The sequence below is a fragment of the Trachemys scripta genome, chromosome 7 (assembly GCF_013100865.1).
Source record: "Trachemys scripta elegans isolate TJP31775 chromosome 7, CAS_Tse_1.0, whole genome shotgun sequence".
NCBI classification, from domain to species: Eukaryota; Metazoa; Chordata; order Testudines; family Emydidae; genus Trachemys; species Trachemys scripta.
In genome coordinates this window covers 10,020,029-10,042,069 of record NC_048304.1, presented here as the reverse complement: position 1 = coordinate 10,042,069, position 22,041 = coordinate 10,020,029, and the positions used below count along the sequence as shown (strand labels likewise).

The window sequence follows — 22,041 nt, the reverse complement described above, 5'->3', positions numbered from 1 at the left end:
GTAGTTGGATGGGGCGTGGGAGTCCCTGGTGTGTGTCTGGGCGTGGGGGTGTGGATAAGGGTTGGTGTAGTCAGGGGACAGGTTGGGGGTAGGGCCCTAGGGGGCCAGTTAGGATGGGGGGGAAGGTCTCAGGAGGGGGCAGTCAGGGGACAAGGAGCAGGGAGGCTTAGGTAGGGGGTGGAGTCCTGGGGGGGCAGTTAGGTAGGGTTACCATACGTCCAGTTTTTCCCGGACATGTCCGGCTTTTTGGTCCTCAAATCCCCGTCCGGGGGGAATTGCCAAAAAGCTGAACATGTCCGGGAAAATAGCTTTGCCGGCATCCCTGCCCCAGTCCTCTGCTTACCTTGCAGCTCCCGCAGGCTGCGAGCTGCAGGCGGATTTCCCTGCGGCAGCTGCTGCTGCTCCCCCTAGACTCCTCAGCTCTGTGTAGCTGAAAAGCCGAGCTGCCCGAGCACTACCGGCTTCACGGTTTGCTGGGCAGCCCCCAGACCTCCAGACCCTGCGCCCCCGGCCAGGCGCTTCCCCAGCACAGCTGGAGCCCGGGAGGGGAAGCGCCCGGCCGGGGGTGCAGGGTCTGGAGGTCTGGGGGCTGCCCGGGAAACCATGAAGCCGGTAGCGCTCGGGCAGCTGTTTTGCGGCTGCAAGGGAGAAGGGGGAATGCGGGGCGCTCAGGGGAGGGGGCGGGGCCAGGGCCCCGTGGAATGTCCTCTTTTTTTAATGAGGAAATATGGTAACCCTATTTTTCTAGCTGTGTGACTTGAGCTGTGTTTCATAAAAACCGAGCTCTTTGGTGCTGTCTTTACTTCTATATGGTGCCAGTGGGAGGTGATGTAGAATGCTCAGCATATTGTTGTCTTTTAACAAGTACTAACAGTAGCAGCAGGTCGACACTAACCCCCCAATTCGAACTAAGGTACGCAACTTCAGCTACGTGAATAACACAGCTGAAGTTCGAAGTACCTTAGTTCGAATGTACCTCGGTCCAGACGCGGCAGGTAGGCTCCCCCGTCGACTTTGCGTACTCCTCTCGCCGAGCTGGAGTACCGCAGTCGACGGCGAGCACTTCTGGGTTCGACTTATCTCGTCCAAACAAGATGCGATAAGTCGAACCCAGAAGTTCGATTTGCTTGCCGCCGAACTACTGGTTAAGTGTAGACCTACCCTTATAGTAATTTCTGTGGATTGATAACCCTCTCTGTAGGAGAGAGACAACATTTGCTTGCTTTCTTAGGGGCATTGTGGGACAATGTTTGCAAAGTGCTTTGAGATCCTTGGAAAAGTGCAATATAAGTGCAGAATGTTATCTGCTAACAAAAAAATTGCAAGGCCTATTTTCCCTCGACATGTTGGAAAGTATGTTCCGCTCTTCCCCTTTTGTCTGTCCTGCCACCCTCTCGTGAGGCCTCTTTACCAAATTTCTGCTTGAAAGGAATGCTCTCTGCAAAGTTACCAGTTTTCTAAAAACAGATAGGCAGAAGGGAAGAACTAATAACAGTTTTGCTCTAGTGTTGTGTGCACAGCAGTAAGGTAATGATACAGAAGTTAGTCATCTGCCATCAGAGTCCTTTCAATGGAATGATGATTGTAAGACCCAGAGTAAAAATTCCAGGAGTAAAACTGTGGCTTTTTGGAGGGGTATTGTCAGATTTATTGACCACCAGTTCAGACTAGAACAGCCTGTGTTGTTGTTTTTTTAAGTATTAATATTACTGTGCATTGGGCTTACCCATTAAATTGTGAGATCAGCACCAAGTTGGCGCAAAATAGGTTTGAGTGTTTTGTTAGAGCGAAGTAACCTTGCCTTTCCCCCTTATAGATTTGGCCCTGTGTTTCATGCTTTGGGATTTTCAAGTCCCCCTGTTTCACATAATAATAAAGGTATTATGGCTCACCTACAATATTTCTGATTTTTATTTCAAAGGGAATGTAAATCTTTGTTCTCTGGACCACTGATTTGTTTTAGATTTTCCTTTAAAACATTTAATGAGTATTTCAGGTGGGGGGGGGGGGCGGGGGAGGAAGCTGCAAGTAATGAGGACATTGTATAAATATATTACAGCTAATGCATGTCTTGTATTGGGTTAACTTGTCTTATAGGAACATCATTTTTGTACATCAGTATTAACAATGCAAACACCCTGAAATGCTAATAGCACTAGTAAGCTTTTAATTCCATGGAATTTATTGCTTGCTGTATTTCCATGAATTTATAACGCTTTGATTCTTAAGAGCCCCATTTAATCAGTTTTGCCTGGCACAGAACATAATAAACAACTTGCTGGTGCTAAAGTGCCACATGGGGGAGGCTGCTAACAAGAAAGTTAAATGCTTCTGCCACTAGCAGTTTCTTTGCTGTATTTTTCATGAGCTGTTACTACCAGTAATGTACTTTGCTAGCTTTGGAGCGGTGGTTAAACACAGCGACAAACCAAACAGCACTCCAGCACTGTAAACACCCAAAGCAATGCCATTTTTGTGCAGAGCTGCAGTTTGAGCAACATCTGAAGCTCAGTATCATTTTATATTAATCAGCCACTTTAACAAGTCTAATTTTTTCTGTTTGCTATCTCAGAATATAATTTACAGAAATGAGTCTGCAGTGATTGACCAAAAAAAGAGGGAGAAATAATTGAAGCCTCTTAAAGAGCAGTTATTGTTTGTTTGTACTGTTTGACCATAAAAGTACAAAAGATGGTCTTAATAGAAAAATACCAGATAATCAAGCGCTTTAAAGCAGAAAATGTCATTTGATTCTCAAAACTGCACCAAACTTTATATAATTGCCCTTTTAATTATCCCTAGTGGCCCATGAAATTTGTAAAATAGAGCATTGAGGGTTTGATTTACTAACATGTTGCACTTTGGTGACGCTCTTAATGAATATTGTTTAGCACTAATGTCAAGCTGAGATTTCTGAGTGATATAGTGAGGTGCATGCTACAAGACTGGGGTGGGCTTAGTAATGAGATGGGAGTTGCAGAAATACGGGCTCATATGATAAATTCATATTTATCTCTAGATAGGTAGACTGTAATTTTGAATACAAAGATTTTTTTGAAATGGGATTATATGTTCATCCTTTGTAGAAGTAGTTAACAGTATTTTCTCCGCCTAGCCAAGCCAAGCGAATGACCTTTGGGGGGTCATTTATTTGACTTGTAGGAATTTCTAGAATTCAGTTTCTCAAATTATGGAAGTTAGTTCTACTATTCTTTCTCTAAAGTTTTATTCACCAATCAGAATAGAGAGGCAGACCGCTTAGTGATGAACTTCATGGTCACATGCGTTAACTGGTTTTGCCCATTGAAAATAACATCAGGAGTCACTGAAATCGACTTGATGTAGATATAACTACTAGCTTTACGTCGAACATAAATGGAACCTCAAATGGCTAACAGTCGTGAACATGTTCTTAGATAAATAAGTGTATGTGTGTGTGTGTGTGTGTGTGGGGGGGTGTTGGATGGTTCAAAGGTTTGATAATAGGACGCAGAGTTTGTGACCACCAGCTGACCAGTTCCAGTTTGGCCCAGGTCAGTAATGACTGAAAGTTATTAGCATCGGAAGACTATTTGGCAGGCTTCGTAAAACTATTTGGTGGACTCAATCCATTTCCTAGAGCAATGAAAGTCCATATAATAAAAACCATGTTCTCAAAAGTGCTGGCAGTCTGCGTAGGGAAGACTAAGGACTGTCTGGACAAGGATAATGAACTACCTTCTCACCTCCAAGAAGTGGTCCTGCCAGAGCAGGGTTGATGCACATTTAGTTGGACAGTATGTGGATGTTTGAACTGCTGCTGTGTACATAAGAATTGAGTTTTCAAGGTTTTGGCTCTTGTGTATTGCAGATGAGGCTATTACATAGTGATGAGTTCATGAGTGCAACTGTTCCATCTCCCATATCCATTTACTAAATTCAGAAAGTAACTTTGAGACTAGAACCACATGGGAATTACCAGGCTCCTATTAGATCACTGGTCCATCTAGTCCAGTATTCTGTTTCCAAAAGAGACCAGGACCAGATGTTTCAGAGAAAGGTGAAAGAAGCCCTAAAGTAGGCAGTTGGGCAATAATCTCCCCTGATCTTCTTCCTAATTCCAATTAGTTAGAGGTTGTCTTAAATCCTTTAGCATGAGGATTTATATTCCTTCCAAAATTCTTGTTACTCTAGTTTCGTGTTTACTGTTCTAACTCTGGATATCCTTGTTATCCAGTACATGCATAATCCCTTTTTGAATCCTGCTAAACTCTTAGCTTCGCTGATGTGTTGTGGCAGTGATTTCCACAGGCTAATTTTGTGTCTTTGTGTCAAGTCTTCCCTTTTTATTTGTTTGACAACTCTCAATTTCATTGAATGTCCTCTTGTTTGTGTGTTATGAGAGAGGATGAATAGAGTCCTCTGATCTACCATCTCTGTCCCATTCATTATTTTGTTTACTCTGTCCTCGTTTTTTTCGCCTGTAGTAAGCAACAGTTGCAGTAGTGCATCTGGTTTAGAAGTACTATATTTGTATTCAAACATTACAACAGCATACAAAGAGAGAGGAAGTGAGACTATCTACAGAGGTCAAACGAAGCTGAAATACGAATGATAAAAACCTTGGTAAAAGGAGTCACTAAAAAACAAACTATGGTCCTCAGCCAAACAGCTAAGCCATGGGTTTCTTCAAAATGATCTTCTCAGGGTATGAAGTAGCCAAGACAGGGCAACGTGGAGGGGAAGAGTTAGTAAAAGAAGTATCTCATCGTGCAACTTCCCTGCCAACAAGAGGAAAAACTTAAGGTCAAATCCTGGCTCTACTGAAGTCAATGGCACAACTTGCATTGACTTTAGTGGGGCCAAGATTTCAATCTTGATTTATAATGTGATTTTTTTCTTTTCCAAACAGAAAATTACAAGAAACACAGAAGTTGAATGTTTGGTTGAGATCTGAAATGATTAGAGAAAAGAAATCACTTTAAATTGTTTACTGAAACAAATTAAGTAATAACCAATAAATATATAAGGTTGTAAGGAGTTCTGACGTGAATTTATTTATATTTGAAAATAACCTATTTGCATATTGTTCCTTTGGATTTTTTTTGAACAGGCTCATAGTGAAATATTTGTGCAGTGCCGTAAGTATGAAGCTTTAATTAATGTCAGGCTGACCCTTGGATGTGGATAATGTCCGTTTTCAGTAGCTACAAGGCTTACGTTGAGTTTGAGCCTACTGCTTTGGGCAGTGCAATAGCATAGGCTTATATGAGGACTACATTTCTTCAGTGCTGCTGGCCCCTTTTGCCAGTGCTTCCTCTTTGTTTCCCTAGTGCCCTTTTTATAACCATAGGCGGGCAGTCTTGGTGCACTGAATAATTTTAGATAGCGTAGCTCTTGTGGATTATCCAGGATGTCTGTGTTTTACTGAGACAACCAAACCATGCAAAATTCAATAGCAAAAATGTTAATGGTAACTACATTGCAACAAAAATGGTTACTTTGCCATGTTGTTTTTCTGTCTCCCCTCCCTTTTGTGTATGCATCTTTGCCCTCTGCTACATACTGCTCATGTGCATATGATGATGTCACACTGATGGCAAAATACTACTGCACAAGGTGTGGTACTGATAGAGCTCTGTGACTTTGTACAATTTTTTTGCTAGCAAAGGGTTGGTGTTTTGTGTGACAACAGATTGCAAGTCATGAAGTTAGAAAATATTTAATTTCCATCAAAGCTGATTTTTCCCATGTGAAATTATCATTGCAAACTCATTGGCAAGATTAATCTTTTGAGTGGTTTGCTGGAGTAGGGCTTGGCAGCCATGTTAGAAAATACCATGTGACTTGCTCCAGGTGGCCTTTCTGTTGAACATGAGTTAGATTGGAAAGACGCCAAGTGAACATCAAGTTCAAAATGTCTGTGGAGATCCAGACACTACAAACTAGTTAGTATCCAGCTTTAATTAAACGTTTGTAGGCATGAATAAAATTCAAATGAGACATGGCTGGTTCAGGAATGCAAATCTAACTTGATCTTGGCTGATTTTGAGTATGTGCATGCATGGTTTGAGTTGATTGTTTGAAACACCAGTAGCCTTATTTCAAGAGTGTGTGATCTAATCACGTAGGGGAACATCCTAAATAAAAGATATCAGTCAGTCTTAGTACTATTACACAAGAGCAAATGTTTCATATGTTGCCACTCATTATGTTTCTGTACATAATCCTTTCAGTATTTCTGCCCATATTAGTATAATCATGTCTCCACTTCACTTTGGGCTACATCTGATGATCTTTTATGGTGTCTTTCTAAATGCTGCTGGAATAACTCTCTAATATATACGAAGAAATGCCATCTCAGCTAGCAAAAGTCTAATTAATATATTAATTGCATAATATCCTTCAACCGTAGTTCAGCATCATATTTGTGAACATGCTTCTGAGGTGAGATTTCAGGTTTAACTAAGAATAGGTGAAATTTGCTGAAAAGATAGTTTTACTCCTGTCTACAATTGGAAACAGAGTGGAAGGTTAATAAGAGAACTCTCTGAACCTAGTGGTTAGACTAACATTTAGCCGCCCAGCTGAGGAGGGTGAAGGATCTGAGCCAAAACAATCAGAACGAATCCAATCAGATCACTGTAGGCATTCTTGTTTTCAAAGATGGTAGGAAATGGTTTTCTTAGAAAAATTGAATCAGTTTTTTTTAACGTTAAGAGCCAGTTTTCTGATCTTCTGTAAAGGTGACAACTAATACCAGCATTGAATTTCTGGTCTCCCATATTACTATTTTTTAATTAATTTCAGATTTTATATTAGTTGTCAAAAATCTGTTTGAATTATTGCATGCTGCTTGCCTGGTTTAAAAAATATATATATATATATATATATATATATATATATTGGCCTTGTTTTAGATTAAAGTGCAGATGCTTCTGCATATTGGTGGGCAATTTTGCTTTCTTCTTTGTGTTTGTAGCGTTTCTGAGTTTTGTGAAGCCATTAGCATTAATGGGGATTTGTGAATGTAACTTTATTTACATTTAAGGTTTATTTTCCTCTAATGTGTTTTACTAAATTTTCCTTTTAAGTGGAATAAAGTTGTCCAGTTGGCCATATGCTGTGATTTTGCTGCTGTTTTGAGCAGTTTTTTGACTCCTGCCTGGAACAGGAGTCTTTCTGAGTGAGGCTAAGATTAATCACTTTTTTGAATGTGTATTGCATATATTGATAGATATCACTTTTAAAAGTACTAGTAAGTTTCTGAACTATATTTTCTAAGCGAGGAGCAACAAGTGCATTATAAAAATGCATTCTCTGCACCTGCAAAAACTGTGCACCTGGGTGGATGGTGAGGTATGGAATTAAATGACTTGAGTTACGTGCACAGATACATACCAGCAGAACCCCCATATCTGCCTGCCCTGTTTGTGGGACAAATACTTTGTTGGTATAAATCAGCGTAGCATCACTGACGTCAGTGGAACTGCATCAGTTTACACCAGCGGAGGATCTGGCCCTCTTTTTGTATGTATTGTGCCATATGGTACACCTAAAGAAATGTCCACTAACGTTTTATGGGAAAAGGTTGCAGCAACTATGTCTCAATAATATGACCAGCTGTTCTCCACCAGAGGTGGAGCTTCTACCAGGGCTGTAGTCTCATGGCAGCCAAGCCCCATTACACAAAGGATGAGCTCTGTCCTAGCATTTATTTAATCCTGAGACAGCATCTCAGCCTCAGGGACATGGGAGCACAGCAATGATGCATTAACCTTTGTGTTGCCCTTCACCAGGACTGAAAGTATGTCGCACTTATTCCCATCTGCTTTCTCTACCAAAGAGCAGGAAGTAAATGTACTTGGCCGAATCCACTGCTCTCTGCCCACAGTGCTGGCACCAGTTTCAGCAAATGGACAAAGCACCCAGTGTGTCTAGGAATTCATATCCAGGGGAGCAGAGAGCAGGCTGTGGAATGGTCTTAGCTGAATCAAAGTGAAACAGGGGAAAAAAAAAATCATGGCCCAGACCCTTGGCCTATCCATCATATTTGTGCCGCTCCTTGGCAGCTAGGAACTTCCCTTGCATGTGAGGAATCACTGGCTATCAGAGTCCTCATAGCTGGCTCTACGCTCAACCTGAGGCTTTGCTGGTGTACGGCAGGGACCCTGTCTTGAGTGGGAGCGGTTGTGGACAGAGAGTTTTGCACACAAGTGAACTTAGGCAAGTGGAGCAACCCTAGTAGGCTGTTAGCACAGCCCTGACTTCAGCCAGGGGCTGAAATAAGCCTCCTTGTGACCTGTAGGATTGGGGGAATACAGAGCTGGTCAGCCATTGGTTCCTCCCTCTTCCTGTGGTTGTGCATTGAGTGCAGCTTGTTTGGACCTCAAGATTTGAGCATATCTGTGTATTTTACGTCACTGTAGGTGTCTTCTCAGTGTTGGTTTGGATGCTAAACACTCAGATTCTGTACTTCTGTAAAATGAAGAACGAGTTAAAAATGCGGGAGAAATTCACTAAATATTTCAGAGCTCTTTCCTCCCGTATTTGATCAAAATTTTAAACTTTTTGTAATTATCTGACTATTTATTCTAAAATGGAATGGGGTGCAGACCAATTTATTGTCGCCATATGTCGGTATAGAGTGGCACTAAAAGGTTGGAATGTTAAGTTAAAGGCTTTTAAACTTTTCACTGTCATTATCTATCCTGCTTATATTTTCTAGATCCTTGTATGCCTAGGAGTGTGTTCTGAGGGTTTCTTCTCTTCCTAAAGGAACTTGTGGGCAAGGTGGGCCTTCACCCTTGGGCCAGACTTAGATTTCCAGGGTGAAATCCTGTTGTCTTTGAAGTTAGTTGCAAAACTCGCAGTGCCTTCATTGGGGTCAGAACGTAATCCCTTATTTGGAAACCCTCGTCAGAGCACTCTGCCGCCAAGTGGAGTAAATGCCAGGATTCAGTCTTCTGCTTGTAGCACAGCCATCAAATCTTTTGAAAACATTTTTGTGTGTTTGTGTAAGTTTGAGATACAAATTTGTATCTTGACTGTGGTTGGCTCTCTGTCATTTGAGTTGCAGAAAATGTTCTCTCCGACAGCTTGGAAAAGATGGGTTTTGTAATTTGATTCCTTTGCCGTGTTTTTCTTACTCTTTTATTTATTAACATCTTTCCTCATGTCCAGTTATGAGAGATGCAACCATGAAAGTTTACATGAAAATACATTCCTTTTCAAGTGTTCTGTCCCTGAGATTCACTCTGCTGCTTTAAACTGAAGCCAGTTTCCATCCTATTTCATCCGGTAGTGTTTTAATCTGTTTGGGAGGGAGGAGTGATGCTTTGCTCCCCATCTAAATCCGCCTTGTCATTTTCCATTTCAAATTGAATGCATTTATTGATTGGAACCAGCAGGTGTGACCAGCTAAGAAAGGGGTATGTGAGAGGAGCCCACCTATATTAACCCCTACTTTCGTTCAAGCATTGAGCGTTTGAGTTCTCTGCCCTGTTCTGAATTTGGAATTGATCCTGTAAGCGCAGTGTATAGAGAACACTCACTGCAGGATTGGGACCTTTGTCTGAAATTCCTGTTTATGTCCCTTGTATTATCATATGACTCATTTCCACGGAGGGCTAACTAGGTGACTTGATGATGGTTTTATGATAACTCTGGAAGTTATATTCTGCTTTTATAGTTTTATAGTTGTGCTATCTAGCAATCTGTTGACTTCTTTAATTCTTTTCTGGCTGTAATTTAAAAAGCTTACAGTTGTTCCACGGTGACATTAGAAGATCTCTCATTATATCTTAATCTATTTACTTCCAAATGGAGTCTGTATAGCAGACCTCAGGGGGGCTGCTCATCCTCCTCCACCAAACTTCGGACAGGTCAGTGATTTTTGGGTGCTTCATTTTTTAGATGCCCAACTTGAGGCACCTTAAAGTGGCCTGATTATCAGTGAATGGGTGCTGAGCACGGTCTGAAAATCAGGCCCCTCTAAAATGTATCCGTCCAAGAACCCCAAAAACGGAGGAATTAGAATCCAGAAACTGAAGATCCAGAGATAGTGACCAGGAGCAGCAAATAGAGGAGTTTTGTGAGGGAGTTCTCCCAGGTGAAGGAGCAGCAATTACGTGACTCTGGGGTTAAATTTGGTGTTTGTTTGTTTTGTTGCTTTGTGTCTGCTCACTTGTCGTGTGCCTGCTTGCTTGAAGTTTTATAGTGTGGTCTGTTTGGTGGAGGGGATGGCGGCTGTGGGCTGAGTCTAGTGGTCGACTAGGCAAGGCTGAGAGCTTCTTACTGAGGGTTTATCCCTCAATACTTTGATCCCAAATCTCTTTAGGATCATTTGATGAGGAGGCGGGGCTAACTCAGGGAGAACAGGGGTTTAAAAAGCCAGCTTATAAGCAACCAGAGGAGCTATAGAGACCAGGAGCAGCAAACAGGAGCGTGTGAGCCATATACACCCAATAATCATTTTCTGAACATAGACCAATAACCCTCCTCTCCCTCAAAGAGGAAGGAAGAAAGCCACACACAGAGAGAACAAACAAAAAAACCCCTGCAAAGTAAAAAAGAATGCAGGCAGAAGTCCAGCAGCAGAATGGAGGCTATCCAGTGTATTGCACTGAATGCAGCATGTATGATTACTTGCCTTTTGGGCATGTGGCATATGTGGGCATTCAGTGCAAGCAACTCGTGGCCTTCAGAGACCGAGGACAGGCTCATGAGACCAGAGTGGCTGAACTGGAGTAGCTAAGGCAGACAGAGATACATAGACGAGATTTTCCGGGACACAGTAGAGCTACCCACCTCCAGTCTTGACAGTCTATGTGCTGCTAAGGAGGGTAAAAGACTGAGGGAAGGAGATTATCAAACTGGAGTGGAACGAAACAATCCCACAGTTGGGACCCTCCTTCCAGATGATGTCATGGTATCCTCTTGCACTGAGGGAGGGAACTCCAGTTATTAGGAAGAGGCAGGTAATAGTAATGGGAAATTTGATTATTAGAAATACAGATAGTTGGGTTTGTGATGGCCAGGAGAACCTCATGGTGAATTGCCTGCCAGGTGTGAAGGTTGCAGACCTCTCGAGACAGCTCTACAGACTTGTGTGCAGTGCTGGGAGGAGCCAGTGGTCATGGTACAGAGGGATCAGTGACATATGGAAAGGTAGGAGGGAGGGTCTTGGAAGCAAAGTTTAGGCTGCTATGTAAGAGATTAAAGGGTGGGCCAGCCTGGACCTGTGGCCAGCCTGGACCTGGGCAGGGTGGACCAGGCCAGTCCTGTCGTCACTGGGGAGGACCTGGGTGAGCCAGCCCGGCCTGGACCTGACCTGTGGCGGCTGGGGCACCCATCCCCGAACCTGGGCAGGGTGGACCGGACCTGTGGGAACTGCGGGAGGGGCACCTATCCTGTGGTCCCAGCCTCAGAGCTGCTGCGGGGGGGAGAGGTGCCAGAGGTGCTGCTGTGGGGGGGAGAGAGCTGGGGGAGAGCTCTCTCTCCCTGCCGTAGCCCCAGAGCACCCTCCTGCACCCTGAACCCCTCATCCCCAGCCCCACCCCCAGCCGGAGCCCTTACACCCCTGCACCCCACCCTCTGCCCCAGTCCTGAGCCCCCTCCCACATTCTGAACCTCTCAGCTCCACCCCCACCACCTGAATTTTGTTATGTGCACCAATATGAAGGTACTGTGTCATGCATCACCTCCATATTGGTGCACATAACAAAATTAATTCTGCACATGGGTGGGAAAAATAGAGGGAACACTGTGGGGACGTGGCACTATATGTGAAAGAAAGCATGGAGTCAAAATATAGCAAAAATCTTAAATGAATCACAGTACCATAGAATCTCCATGGACAAAAATTCCATGCTTGAACAGTAAGAATATAGCTGTAAGAATATACTACCGATCACCTGACCAGGGTAATGACAGTAATTGTGAACTGCTCAGGGAGATCAGAAAGTCTACAAAAACAGAAAACCCAATAGGTGAATATAGCTGAACTGCTTGGTAATATTGACCATAATGTAATTAAATGTAATATCCTTGTAGGGGTGAAAACTCTAAGGAAACCCGCCGCAGTAGCATTTAACTTCAGAAAGGGGAGATATACAAAAGTGAGGATGCTAGTTAAATTGAAATTAAAAGGAACATTCACAAGAGTGAAATGCCTGAAAACTGCATGGAAACTTTTTAAAAACGTCACAGTAGAGACTCCAAATAAATGTATACCCCAAATTAAAAACAAACAAAACAAAACCAAAAAAAATACAATAAAATAAACCAGGAGGAGTACCAAAAAATGGCACCAGGACTAAAGAGAGTAAAAGAGGTGGTTAGAGACCAAAAGACATCCAGTTTTTGAGAGAAGTCAAATCTTACTGAGGAAAATAGAAAGAAATACAACCTCTGGCAAGTCAAGCATAAGAGTATAATTAGTCAGGCCAAAAAGAATATGAGGAGCAACTAGCAAAAGATTCAAAAACTAACAGCAAAAAATTTTTTTTTACATACATCAGAAGCAGGAAGCCTGCCAAACAATCAGTGGGGCCACTGGATGATCCAGGTGCTAAAGGAGAACTGAAGGAAGGCAAGGCTGTTGCAGAGAAGCTAAATGAATTCTTTGCATTGGTCTTCACTGCAGCGGATGTGAGGGAGATTCCCACACCTGAGCCATTCTTTTTAGGTTACAAATCTGAGGAGCTGTCCCAGATTGAAGTGTCAATAGGGGAGATATTGGAACAAAACAATAAATTAATTACTAAACAGAGTTCTGAAGGAACTAAAATATGAAATTGCACAACTACTAACTCTGGTATGTAACCTGTCACTTAAATCAACCTCTGTACCAGCTGACTAGAGGGTAGCTAATGTAACACCTATTTTTTTTTTTTAAAGGCTCCAGAGGCAATCCTGGCAATTACAGGCCAGTAAGTCTAACTTCAATAACAGGCAAATCGGTTGAAACTGTAGGAAAGAACAGAATTATCAGATATATAGATGACCACAATATGTTGGGGAAGAGTCAACATGGCTTTTGTAAAAGAAAATCATGCCTCACCAAGCTATTATAATTCTTTGAGGGAGGTCAACACCATGTGGACAGTGGTGATCCAGTGGATATAGTGTACTTGGAGAAAGCCTTTGCAAGGTCCCTCACCAAAGGATCTTAACCAAAGTAAGGAGTCATGGGATCAGAGGGTAGGTCCTCTCATAGATCAATATCTGGTTAAAAGATGGGAAACAAAGGGGAGGAATAAATGGTCATTTTTCACAGTGGGGAGAGGTAAATAGCAGGGTCCCCTAAGGGGCTGTGCTGGGACCAGTGCTGTTCAACATATTCATAAATGATCTGGAAAAAAGGTAAACAGTGAGGTGGCAAAGTCTGCAGATGGTACAAAATTACTCAAGATAGTTAAGTCCAAAGCAGATTGCAAAGAGTGACAAAGGATCTCACAAAACTGGTGACTGGTCAACAAAATGGTAGATGAAATTCAGTGCTGATAAATGCAAAGTAATGCACATTGGAAAACATAATCTCAACTATACATACAAAATGTTGGGGTGTAAAATTAACTGTTACCTTTCAAGAAAGGGATCTTGGAGTCATTATGGATAGTTCTCTGAAAACATCTGCTTAATGTGCAGCGGCAGTCAAAAAAGCTAACAGATTGTTAGGAACCATTAGAAAAGGGATAGATACTGAGACAGAATATATCATAATGCCACTATATAAATCCATGGTACGCCCACACTTTGAATACTGCATGCAGTTCTGGTTGCCCCAGCTCAAAAAAGATATCTTAGAATTGAAAAAAGTACAGAGAAGGGCAACAAATATGGTTAGGAGGATGAAACAGCTTCCAGATGAGGAGAGATTTAAAAGACTGGGACTGTTCAGCCTGGAAATAAGATCTTAGAATCTCAGGGTTGGAAGGGACCTCAGGAGGTCATCTAGTCCAACCCCCTGCTCAAAGCAGGACCAATCCCCAGACAGATTTTTGCCCTAGATCCCTAAATGCCCCCCCCCCCAGGATTGAACTCACAACCCTGGGTTTAGTCATTTGTTGTTAGCAGATTCAAATTTTTTTAAAGGGTGTATGTGGAATATCTTTGTCTTACAACAAAGGGTCTGATCCCACTCCAGTTGAAGTCAGTGGCAAACCTCGCAGCGACTTCAAGAGAATGTAGGATCTGTCCCATAATTATTTGTTAGGTTTCTTTTGCTCTAAGAGAGCACTTATCCTCTGCCTATAAATGATTTAAATACCAATTGCCCTATGGCACATAATCATCTAGTTTAGGCTGAAACCTGGCTTTTTCAAAATATGGTTTGGTGCCATCTCCCCAGGTTGGCTAAAACGTATTTTAAAAACCTTATTGGCTGGAACCATGTGCAGACTGAGTTGAAATTCTGTTTCTAATCTCTGTTTCCCACCAGCCCAGATGAGGCCTCTATAAACTAACACATTATAGGTCAAAACCATTCCAAATAGTTGGAGTGGAAGGATAGATGTAGCTTAAAAAAACAAAACCAAACAAAAACCAAAAAAAGCATATAAATCAAGCCAGGTAAAGGACAACTACAAGTATAGCCAGAAGACAAGGTAATGTTTGATATCTGACTGTACTGGGCAGGAGTAGCTATGTCAGAATGTTTCCATATTCTGCAGCCCTTTATTATTAGTAGCATTTTTTATTTCTAGCATGGTAGCACCTAATAACCCCAAACAAAAACTGGGTCCCATTGTACTAGGGACTGTAAAACAAAAACAAACCAAAAAACCCCACCAAATAACAAAGATAATCCTTGTTCCGGGGAGTTTTCCCCAACTAATCAGCATTTGCCGGGAAAATAATTTCCACTCCTCAATCTTATTTCCTTATGAATTTGCAACATGGCTGGACTTTTTCTCTTTTCCTAGACTCTTGTGTCTCTAAACATCTAAAAATATCAAAATAATTGCAGTGGGGGAAGGAAGAGAGAAAGGGCAGAGCACAATTGAAGTGAGCCTATGGTAACTGCCTTCCATTTCAGTGCTCCAATTTTGCTGCGTCTTTAAGATGCAGTTCCTAATGGTATAGAGACTTCTTGGTAGTTCAGGGGAAATTTCAGCAGTGGGCATGTTTGATATATGATGTTTTTTAATGCGACTCCTCCCTTCCCCAGCCATATTCTTTGTGTGTGTATGTGCGCTCGCACATGCACTTTCAAGGCTTTCATTGCACTTAATTAACTAATGTGTTTGAAAGACACTGCTAGCTCTGTTTCTGTTGGCTGGTGTGTCCACTTGGTGAGTCCTTCCAAGTCCATTTGGAGTTGGACTTGCCGCTTCTCTTGCACTTGCAGCTATTTGTAAGATATGGACAGTGCAGAGAGATTACAGTTTATGCGACTGTGGATTGCTATAACACAGCATTTGACATTAGTATGGTGCCTCTCCTCTCAAGGAGATTGCAAAATAACTTGTACACTGTACAACCTTATTGATATGCACACAGCCTTTAGGATGGAGTGGGTTTCAGGTAATGGAGGTGTGTCGCACTGAAATACTGGAGGTCACTTGTGGCCAGGAACATGAGGACAAGGTCCTACTGTTACAAAAACTGTCATGGGATCTATAATCATAAATATTTCTCTGGCGTCTTTCATTCATGGATCATAGAGCTTTGAAAAGCAATAAGAAATTAAGCTTCACAATACCCTTGTGAGATAGTATTTTCTTCCTTTAACAGATGGAGAAACTGAGGCACACAGAGGTTGACTGACTTGCTCAAAATCACCCAGAAACTCAGGAAGAGATGGGTGTAGATCCCAGGGGTGAAATATTGGCTCCACTGACATCGGTGGCAAAACTCCCACTGCCTTCGGTGAGGCCAGAATTTCACCCTAGATTTCTTGACTGTGTGTTGAAGGTTAAAGTCTTGTAGTTAAGGCATAAGTCCACGCACAGTGGATAGGAACTTAATTTTTAAGGTGTCATATGAAAGATCATCACAAAGTAAACGGCATGAAACTTAATTTATCTCCTCATACACATGAAGAGCTAAGTCGACCCTGATGGGATCTGTGGTTTGAGGGAGTCTGTGTATTTAAAATGTGATGCTTAGGTTACTAAACCCTCCCCTGCAGCTTTCCTTGCTGCATAAGATATGAAGAAATCTCCTGTCCTGCAAAACAGATATTAAATTGGATACTCTTTTACCCTTCCTTGATAAGGCCTGCTGTGGAGATATGCTGGGAAATGGAATGCTGCTTTGGAAGAAAATATATTTGAATGTAACATAAAAATTGGTGAGATAGGAGGATTTTCAGTGGTTGGTAGCAGTACCCTCCTCAGTGAGTTACTGAAAATGAAACTTTCCCTGTAGTTTTTGCGCTAGATTGTGAATAAAAATGGTGGTGATTTGATGAAGCATATGGTGTCTCACTGTAAGTTGGTCAAGTGTGACTTTTAAATCTCCAAAATGAAATATTGTATTATCATGAATTGGACTATGTAACTGTTAAGTATGCTATTGGTTATCATAAGAACAGGCTCCTTCAGAGCTCTCTCCAACCAAAAATGTTTGTCGCACGTGCTGGGACACAGTCTTCATGAGGCCTCGCAGCCCTACACCCACAAATACTTCCAACTGGGAATGCCATTATGGGTTGTTCCTACTACTCACGATGTACAAATATATCGCCGTTAGCAACAAATATCTTGGGGGGGATTCTGCTGAGTTCAAGGGAGGCTCTTTGAAATCTTTATATAGGGTGCATTCTCAGTTGACTGACAAGCAACAGAGAGAGGGAGTTTTGTAGAGGAAATTGGGATTGGCAAAAATTCTACATACAATCAGATAATTCAAGGCTGTACTATTCTCAAGTAGATGTGGGAAGCCTATCAAATAACTTTTTCATATGGGGGGGAAAAAACAATGTATTTTCCTCCCTAACCTCATTCTGAGGAATGGCAGAACCATTTTGCAAAATTTCCCCCCAAAATATTCAGCCTGAGGCGCACAACTTGACATGGAAAATTTCAGCCCAAAGGGTTAAAGATGCTCAAAATTATAAGTAGCTGAAAACCGAGACTCAGAATCTTGGGTTCAATTTCAGGCTCAGGAGGGACGTTTGCTCTAGTGGACACAGACTCTCTGCCCATTCTACCCAGGTTTGACTCCCTTCTGCCCCATCCCCTCCAACCTGTCCCTGTCCCAGTTCTGTCTCTTCCCCATCCCTGGTTCCTTGTCCCAGTCACATTTTCTACCTCATACTCCACTCCAAAGGTTTATAGCTCCAGTCCCTGTCTCTTTGCCCAGCCATTCTTAGTCCCCTCCCCTGTCTCTCTGTCCAAGTCCCAGTCACACTCCGACTCCCAGTCTTTATCCCTCTCCACACTAGTTCCAAACTCCTTGATCAGCATGTACTGCTTTCGCCTCCTCATCTGGTCTGTCTCTTCTCCCCCTTCCCCAGATGCTCCCACTCCTAGTCTCCTTCCCCATGTTCCTCCTCCAGTCTCCGTCTTCCAAACGGTCTCCCCTTTCCTGCCTCCTTTTCCCAGGCTCTTTGCCCGGTGAGTTCCAGTTCTTCCCCCATACTCCAGCTCCTTGTCAGAACTGTCTTCCCTCCCACGCTGATTCCTGTTCTTACTCTCCTCATCCAGCTAGTCCCATTCTCTTGGATCCAACCTCATTGCCCCTTTCCCACTCCCTATTTCCCTTAGCAGCTACCGGTATCTGTCTCGCTCCCAACTCATGGAAAACTTCAGCCCAAATGGTTAACGGTGGCAAAGTTATAAGTAAGGCTAAGATTACATCACTGAGGTCATGGAATCTGTGAGTGCCAGAGTCCTCTGTGACATTTTCCGCTTCAGCCCCTGGGCGGTGGGGCTGGAGCCTGTCAGCCAGCGGGGGCCCTGGAGCTCTCAGCCACTGTAGGCACAGGGGCCCCCCACAACTCCCAGCTGCCAGCCCTGGAGCTCTGAGCTACAGTGGGGAGACCCTACAGCCAGGGCCAGCGCAACCCATTAGGCGACCTACGCGGTCGCCTAGGGCACTACAATTTGGGAGGCACACACACACACATTTTGTCACGATTATTTTTAATAAAAGTCAGGGACAGGTCACAGGCTTCTGTGAATTTTTGTTTATTGCCGTGACTTTTACTAAAACTAACCATGACAAAAACCTTAATTATAAGCGAATAAAAACAGGTCTTATAATAAAAAAAAAATCAGACCACTTCAATGCTACCAGCACCGCCTATAATGCAAACCACACACGCAGCGAGGGAGTGTGGGTATGTCTGAAGAGAGAGTGCACTACATACATGTGTATAATAATAAAGTAACATTACATTGTAATTCTGTATGTAATGGAAGTCTCTCCTCTCACATCAGAGTCAGGAGGCCCCCGACCCTGTCAAGGATTATCTGCTTTGATGCCACTCTGATATAAAACGGGTCTGGGGCAAGAAGAGAATGACGGGAAGGTTTTTCTTTTCCTTTTTAAATGATGGCAAATGACATGATACAGAGTTGCAGACGGCTATACTGCTGCAGTGATCCCCCACTCCTGAGAGCTGAAATTCCTCAAATTGGTTCCACGACCCTTTCAAGGTGTGTAATAAACGCCACCTTCCATGCTGCTGTTACTGCATGACCATGTCAGGTGGTCGACCTTCACCAGTTTAGGAGAGAGGAATTTTGCGCAGATTGTTAAATCCAGGGTGAATACTTGCAGTTGCGTTTGTTGTTTAACACCCCTATGTATTTCCATATTAATTAATATAATTAAGTTGTTACAGCTGTGCTTTGGTTCTCCTGCATTCGCCCATTGTCAAGGAGCCTCCATTTGACAGCTGTAAGTATTTACAGCATTCAGCAACGGGCCTTGCAGTCATTTCCCCACATCAATAGTAATCTTAACTCTTCCTCCTAAACTGAAACATTCATTAAACTTTTATCTCAATAGGAAAGCTTCGTGTTTTCTTGACAGAACAGATTCTGAGGCAACTAATTTATTACCGCAATTTAAGAAACAGACGTCTGTCTGACACGTGCAGTGTAGTTCAATAGGTCACTAGTGACATCATACTTAAAAACACTATCCTCATGCACTGTGCATTTTGGGTAGAAGCTTTTTATTTATAGTTGGTCATTACAATTGAGATCAGATATTTACTTTCACGTCAGATTAGGTTAAAATGTGAATCTGAAAGAGACAAATTTCTGTAACCACGATACGTTTTGCAAAGTGTGCTACTTATATGTGGCTGTTTTATAGAAATTATGTGAAAACATGATAGGCTAAATGGTATAGTCATTTAATTTATTAGCTTTTCACTCCTAGAGCCCTGCCTTCAAAACTGGTTCCAGTCACAAGGGGAAAAGATTTTGATTTCTTCTTGGTCCCAACTGGCATTTTATCCTCATCCTAGGACAACTGTATGTTTTAACCCATTTAGGCAGTCTCTGATTAGGATAGACTAGCACGGGGCTAGTTGGGATGTTTTCAAGGCAGGAATTCAGGTGAATTGGCACAGTTGTGTTGGGAAGAACATACACTGCCCAGCATCTAGCACAGTGGTGTTCTTGTCCATGAATGGGGCACCTACGTGCTATGGTAATACAACAAGTAATAATTAATGATAATATACTTACTAGCTTTCACGAGAGCTAAAGTTCATACAGATTCACCCCTAAATTAAAAATAAAAATATGGGCAAATTATATTGATTTGTTTTTTCATTGTCTTTTGGATGGTGGGAGCATTAGGGCTTTCAAGACATTAAGACATGTGTTGTCCTTTCATTGGACCAGGTTCTGAACTGTCTTCTCCTAGAGTAAGGTGCCAGTCAGTGGGAATTAAGGCATCTGAATCTGGTCTATTGTAAACAGTATGGGAGGACCCAACTTCTGTAGAAAATGTATAGAAAGTGGAATACTAAGTTGCATTCTAGCATGACTTCTAAATCACATAGAATGCACTCTGTCATAAAGCACAGCAGGCATGTCTTAAAAGGGAAAACAAATGTGTGCAGCAAAAACAGGAGATCTCTTCGGAGAATCTTGCATTGTGGTGGATGCCAATATGTGTGCCATAACCCATGAACAGTCTGAGCCCTTTGCCATCCGCAATCAGACCTACCTTCCAACGGCAGTCTCTGTGAGCTTGAAAGGTTAAAATCTGACCTGTCCAATGTAAAGCAGGCTTGTTGCAGACAGTATTAACTTGCATTGGTTTTTGTTTTTCTGAGGTTGGTTACACTAGTTTGACAAGATCTAGAGTACTTGCTGATTTCCCTGTCTCCTCCCACCTCCCCGCATGCCACACCCTCTTTGTGGTGTCTATGGATCAGTTGCCAAATGTTGAGTGTGCGGCGGCTGCTTCTTTGGGCATAGCGTCATGTCACACAGTTCTATTGAGCCAGCACTAGGGATTGTTCAGGCACTATTAGAAGTAAATTGCAACACAGCGGCAACCTTGCCATGTCTCTGTACCGTCTTAGAGAGACGAGGTGGTTGAGGTAATATCGTTTATTGGACCAACGTCTGTTGGTGAGAGAGAGAGAAGCTTTCAGCTTACCAGAAGCAGTCGGTCCAATAAAAGATATCACCTCACCCACCTGGCCCCTCTAATATCTTGGGACTGACATGGCTGCAACAACACCTCAGACATCGTTACAATCTGTTATTTCTGAGCTACTTTTTTTCCTGTTCACCATCTCACCTGCACAACCCTTCTGTGTAGGTCCTCTCTTCCCATCCTGCTGGCATCTTCTCACCTTGCCTCTGATGGCATGTAGACTTCCTTATAGCCACCGTCAACAGCATTCTAGGAGTCAGATGGCAAAGGTGGTGAAAGAGTATTAATACTGGAACTTTTCCCATAACCATTTTCTCTGCAAAATAGCCCATGATGCATCAGGTTTCCAGCCTCAGTAGTGTGTGATTTTAAAACTGTCTTTTCAGCGTGGGTTTCCAGCATAGTAGTGCCAAATGCTACAACACCAGGTGACATAATACTCTTTTCTTTGTTTTGGGAAAGAAAAAAATACCCCACGACCATTTGAAATGGAGTTGCTGTTTAATAACTGTAATGAAAATGATTTTTGAACAAATCATATATAACAAGTTAGCTGTATTGCACAGTATTCTTTCTAAATATTAGATTTTTTTTTCCAGATCCGACTGCTAAGATCACTGGCCCATTTCAATTTTTATTGAAACAAATAAACCCAATAAAAACACTTATGCTGAGAGCTGAAGCTCCACAATAAAAAATAAAAAAACCAAAACCACTCTGTGTTGAATTCATTGATTTATTTATTTACTTCAACTGGAAAATTGAGTATTGTGTTAATGTATTTTATAAGAATCACACTGCTCGATGAAATGGCTAATTTATTTTAGCGTATACATAAATAGCTAGCAATTTTCAGTGAGACAGGCTAATGAAAATGATGCTATGAAATTGTCTATACTATGAGGAGTGATGGAGTCAGGTTATTATTGGTTGAGTGCTAAGACATAGTGAACTGGCCATCATGTCTTTGAACTTTTGAACTGCTACTTGTTTGTGTGATTTATTGATTTTGATATCTCTGTGTTAAGTTCAACTTTTTTTCTTTGAAGAGGCAGCACAGATAAGTAACTTATGCTGTGTAATTTTATAGTTGCTTGGGTTAAAAAAATTGTTAAAGAATTTTAAGGTTCCATATGTTGAGAGAGAGAAGTGTATATGTTGCTAGAAGTCAAAGCTAAGTGTGATTTGGCAATACAAGTGTGTATTGTATTTGTAAGGGAAATCTGCCTATGTTCTAAATTGTATGTATAATTTCATACCAACTTTATTTCCCCTGTCTACCTTAACCTCCCCCTATCCCACCAATCTATTTTATCATCCTGGTGCCTGGTACAGAGAGAGCATCGATGGTCTCTTTTGTCAGTTTCTTTTCAGAGGAGCACTGCATTTTTCCCATTGTTCGACAACTGATGTTGACTGGTAGTGCAAAACACTTAAACAACCTCATGTTGGTTTGCTTTGCAGGACAACCGCTCCAAAGAGCGG

The 22,041-nt window shown here is 42.2% G+C and overlaps 1 protein-coding gene across 13 annotated transcripts in view; it reads left to right on the top strand.

Moving 5' to 3' along the window:
• FOXP1 (forkhead box P1) overlaps positions 1–22,041 on the top strand; it is a 518,592-nt gene that overhangs the window by 244,896 nt on the left and 251,655 nt on the right. The window lies entirely within an intron of this gene.